The sequence below is a fragment of the Aplysia californica genome, unplaced genomic scaffold (genome assembly GCF_000002075.1).
Source record: "Aplysia californica isolate F4 #8 unplaced genomic scaffold, AplCal3.0 scaffold00020, whole genome shotgun sequence".
Taxonomy (NCBI): Eukaryota; Metazoa; Mollusca; class Gastropoda; order Aplysiida; family Aplysiidae; genus Aplysia; species Aplysia californica.
The window spans coordinates 1,421,042-1,426,324 of record NW_004797290.1 but is presented as its reverse complement, the minus strand read 5'-3'; the positions used below and the strand labels follow the sequence as shown (position 1 = coordinate 1,426,324).

The following is a 5,283-nucleotide window of genomic DNA, read 5'->3' as shown; positions in this document are numbered from 1 at the left end:
ATATATATGTGTGAGTGTGCCTGTGTGTGTTTGTTGTGTTTTTTTGTTTTTTCTTTTGTTTTGCTTTTTGTTGTTTTTTATGGGGGGGTGTAAATGTTTTACGGTGCTCGCAACTGCATAGAGTCACATTAAACATTTTTCAGTTGGTAGGAATTTTTTAAAATATATTATTTTGCCCGGTGGCAGCCGAAGATTACTCTTATGTTATCTTTTAGGACCACCAACGGATCTTAAATGAGCGCAACTTGCACACGGGACCTCTACGATTTTTCGCCGTTATCTGATGGGGCTAGGTGTTAGATCTTACCTACTATAAGATCAGGGGTGTGGGTGAAAGACAGCAGTGAGAAGGAGCCGAGGAGTAGCAGGAGAAGGGCGGCAGAAAGAGTCAGGAGCTCAGAGGAGGGGGCAAAGGGAAGAGGAAAGGGGGAGGTGGCAGAAAACGGAAACAAAAGCAGACAACAGAACGAACATGGTTATAGAGCAGGAAAGGAGGTGAAAGGAGAACATTTTTTAGAAGAAATTCGAACCCAGGACCTACTGAATGAGAGGCAAACACCATAACCCCTACAATTCAGTTTCCCACTCCGGGCAAAAAATAAGAAGGGGAACCACTCTTCTTTTGTCTTGTAGCAGACTGCAGTGTATAGGAAGCACAGGAGCTTTGCGATGAATAGGAAAACTTATCATCCTGCAATTGTGACAATAGTCGTGAGCACTGCTCGAAGGAAATTAATAAGGTTAGCAGAAAATCAAAATCTAGGCCTATAAAATTAAGGCAGTGATTTCTGAGAAAAAAATACCTTGCTAAATAAGAATTCAACTGTTGAAGCTTAACTCTTTCCGGAAATAGTTTTTTTGGATCTAGATAAATATTTCCGGGTCAATTTGGCTATACAGGTGATGTACAAAAAATAAATTCATTATAAGCATCACCATCACTCAAAAGGTAACATGGGATATATATATTATATCAAATTGAAGGAAACTGAATGAGAAATACGCTCAGATATAAAACAATGATTAATTTTGACCACAAGCATCGAATAAGAAGGGTTGCAACGAGTGGTGATAGTGATATGAGAAAAATAGATTTCGAAGGAAAATTTCTAATCTGACACAGCCATGAGCATAATCCACACATTTCTGAATGAACTACTTTTTATTTAAAAGCAATCTTCCAATTGTTGTTTGACTTTTGATATTTCTGCTGAGTCTGGTTACATCGTTACGTCAATAAAGACTGCAATTCTAGTCAATTGCCTCATTTATTCGCCAAACTGACGCTTTGACAAAGTGATACTAGAGATAGGTTTCCGTTTCCTAAATCCTCTCTAAGTTTTCTAGTAGAAATAATAAGTCCTCACAAATGACGGATCATGTTAAAGTGAAACAAAATTGAGCTACCCCATTATTGCCAATGTTCAGCGATACATCCACAAGGGGTGCGAACTTTTTTGCAGATATAATATTACCAATACATCCTGAAAGAGTGTTATTCAGTCAATTATAATATCGACTGCTTAGGGTTCAGTAAGACTCTGCCATCATACATTATCATGTATAGTCATTATAAGTCATACTCATAGTTTTATACAGTAGTCTCCGCCTAAGATCCCGGTGCTCTGGAGTAAGGAAAATGTGGGATTTTAGCTGACGGACCAAAGAAAAAATCTATAGTGGCCCAGGATCAGTAAAATAGTTTCCCTTCACTCTATAATGAACTGGATTAACCCCTGGGTGGATTTGTCAAATTTATGACATATACGGTCTACCTTGATGATCAATCACAGTGGCATGAGGCATGCCTTTCTCATTTATTATTCTATCGTGAATCTCAAAATCTACACATCCAGTTGCCCCTTCCCTTTATAGACTGTTAAAAATGTATTAAAATAGCTTTCCATCTCTGATGGAGTTACCCTGTCTTTGGCGTTACACATCATTACATTATTTTTATGACCACAACCGATTAAAATTCATTCTGTCTTGCAAATTCAGGAGTAGAGACAACTGCTCCAATGGTCAAGGAAGTGTTCATAGTGTGATCTCACCAGGAGCGAACTTGTAGGAGCAACCCACCCAGTATTTGATGTAAATTTAGGTGGTAGTGCGATGTTTGGGAAAAACAAACGCATCGGCAAGTTCAGTGTGATCCCTGTGGGAAAACATAGGCCTTAATCCAGTATTGACTTATTTCATCAAGCTAGACTTACAATGCATGTGTGGCCAGATTCACAGAGTGGTTGATCTGTGACGGAACGGGTAGTTCAATGACTGCAAATTTCACTCTTGGTCAATCGGTTGTGCCCGCCCGGGTTCTTGTCCGTAAATTATGATCTGAAATTCAGGATATTAGTCTAAACATGTAGTAAACATTCAGAGCACGATCTTAAGGGTGACCCTTGTACAGAAAAATTTTGTTTTCTTAAAACAGCAGGATCTTTAAGCAAGCGAACCGGGATTGTAAACGGTGGGACCCTACTTACACTTATAGTACAGACACAACTAGATCTACAAACTACAGTACTATACAGTACAGACTACTACTACTCAACTGTCTGTCACTGTAACTAGATCTAGATCTAGACTAGATGTAGATCTAGATAGAAATCTAGATCTAGATCTAGATCTAGATTCTAGATCTACTACTCAACTTGTCACTTGTGAGTCTGGCTGGCTCTAGATCTAGATTCTAGATCTACACCCATTTTTTTTCAAAGTGGGGTCTTTCACTAAATATTGAGCAGTCCATATGTATCATCCCAAATAGAGTGAGAAATCACTGCCTGTCAAATACGTGGAAAACAGGTGGATACAAACAAGAACAAAAATCAGTAGACTGATGAGTAGACAAACCTTCCGAGTGTTTCGACAAAACAAGTCATGACGGTCGTCGTGACCGAACGACGAAGTCGGCCCAAAAGTAAAACGATGAACAACAACTAAACTAAAGAATAAAAAGCAATAAGTCCTACTCTTACCTTTTTTACGTGCTGGTCTAAGCGACGTTGAAGACACAAGCTACTTTGAGTGGGGATTAACAAGTATTTCCAGAAGCAAAAAAACTATCACGAAGTTTGCCAAACATTTTATACTTCCTTGTTTACCACTAACTCTTTTAAATGGAGGTTTAGAGAAAGTACCTCGGCCGGAAACGTCCCCTGAAAGCAATTTAGCTGAGAAAGTTTGGTACATAGTTTTATGGTACATAAAACTGGTAATTTCCTTCCAACGCTCACATATCAGTGCCAGACATGGACTCTAACAAAAGCCCTAGAGAGGAAACTGGTCACATGCGAGATGAAATGCTTAAGAAGAGCGGTAAAAAAAATCAAGAAGAGACAAAATTAAAAATGAAGTCATAAGGAACACCGTGGGAGCAACACCAGTCCTACCACACATTGAAAAACAAAAGGTCAAGTGGTGCGGACACCTCACGCGGATGCCCTCAAACCATCCAGCTCTGAGAGCATACAACACTAAATATTCTGGATGGAGAGCCAGAGGAAGACCAAGGCGACCATGGAGTGAATCTGTGGCAGACACCCTTAAAGATCATGGGATGTCCCTCCTACAGACCACACGATTTGCAGCAGACAGACACCTGTGTCTCCCCGCGACACCCCAGGGTACAAGCGGAAGAAAAAAGTAAAAGTAAAGTAAGTAAAGATAATGGTAAAGGTGTGGATACTGAAAGTGAAAGCTTTCTTTTCACTCTGTGACTGTATTAGCTGGGGCATATCCATTGTACTAAAAACAAAATCCCTTACATTTTCACATTATAAAGCTCTGCCCAAATCCACCGGGGGGGGGGAAGTTGTGTTGTGCGCATTGTTGTTCAGTTAACTATTCTTTATTTTAGGCTTTCTAGAATATTATAACCCAGCTCAGGCTTTTGCGTAAAAGCCTAACCCTACTGAATAAAACCCACATATCCAGGAGATGTAAACGAGGTTAACGAAAATTCTCCACATCACTATAGTAGATTAATTGAATAAAAGAATATGAAAAGCACATTCTGTAATATATGCTCCCAAATAGAATGAGAATTATCAAAATAACAAGATCAACATATATCACAAATCATAATCTTTTACTAACCTTTAAAGTAATTTTTACGAGGTCCTCCTTTGTTGCTGTTGAACATCGAGGAGAGTTGACATTTTCTATGGTAAGCCAACATTGCAAGTCTTCCAAACGAGATCGTGTAATTTTTGTTTAATTTTTTTAAATTTTTTTTTGGGGGTGGGGGGGAGGAGGACAGGATCTCTTGACTCACTCAATTCATCTTTTACGTGACCTACCTCTTCCTTGGTAGTCTGAGTAAGCCTGGCGAGAGAGGCTCTTGAGGCTGACTATAATAGCATTCGTAACAGGTGGGTAAGCAACCCATTTTGCTCTTTGTTTTCAACAAAACGCAGGCTGGACCCCAGTTGTTCTTGCATCTTCATTTCTCTGCCTGTCTGTTCTTGGGATGTTTAGGGTTTTGCGGAGTTCCTTGACCTTTTTCATTTGTGTGTTATTCATATATATGAATATTCAGGAGACCCTGATTTCAGCTGACTTTCATTACCGATACGCTTTTTATGTGCTTATTCTAACGTTACATTTCTCATAGATCTAGCTGTTTTTCTATTTCAGTGGCGTACGTAGCTTAATTAGGGGCTTTAAATTTGTTTGTGTGGATAAATAGTACATTGATCGTCTGCAACAGAAGTTCACTAAGGATTTTTGGACTTTGTTTTGGGTCTACAGATTATGAAAATGATGGGAGATAGAACACATCTTTGTCGTAATCCTGATGTTATTTTGAACCAGTTTGTGCTTCCTTCTTTTATTTTTACTGCTGTTGGCGTATAGATCTCGAGCTCGACTAAAACTGTCCAACAATTGTCCCCGAGATCTGACGCCATATGCTCTGGTTAAGTGTTGTCCATTGTTTGACACGGTTGACTGGTTGACTCTGTCAAAAGCCTCTCCTGATCTATGAAGACAAAGCCGATTTCTTTCTTGTGATCGATTGTTTTCTCGCATAGCTGTTGTAATGCAAAAATAGCATCCCTGCCTGCATATTATTTTCCCTTTGCTGAATGATCCCAACTCCGTCGATTCGCTCAAGTTTCTCTCAAAAATAGGTCTAATACTCCATTACATAGAGAGAAGTTGGGGAAATAGAGTGGGGGGGGGAGATAAAGGAGGTAGGAGAGGTATAGGAGAGGTAGGGTTAGACATAACAATGACATGATCATTCAGCTAGTCTTGTCTTTGTGATGTCATTAT

The 5,283-nt window shown here is 39.4% G+C and overlaps 1 protein-coding gene across 1 annotated transcript in view; it reads right to left on the bottom strand.

The window, feature by feature from the left end:
* The window catches only part of LOC101845144 (B-cell linker protein), a gene marked incomplete in the record, with an annotated part of 71,918 nt that extends 68,774 nt beyond the window's left edge, over nucleotides 1-3,144 (bottom strand). Inside the window, 2 exon segments of the mRNA XM_035971997.1 lie at nucleotides 2,217-2,340; nucleotides 2,985-3,144.
* Nucleotides 3,145-5,283: the final 2,139 nt, after the last annotated feature.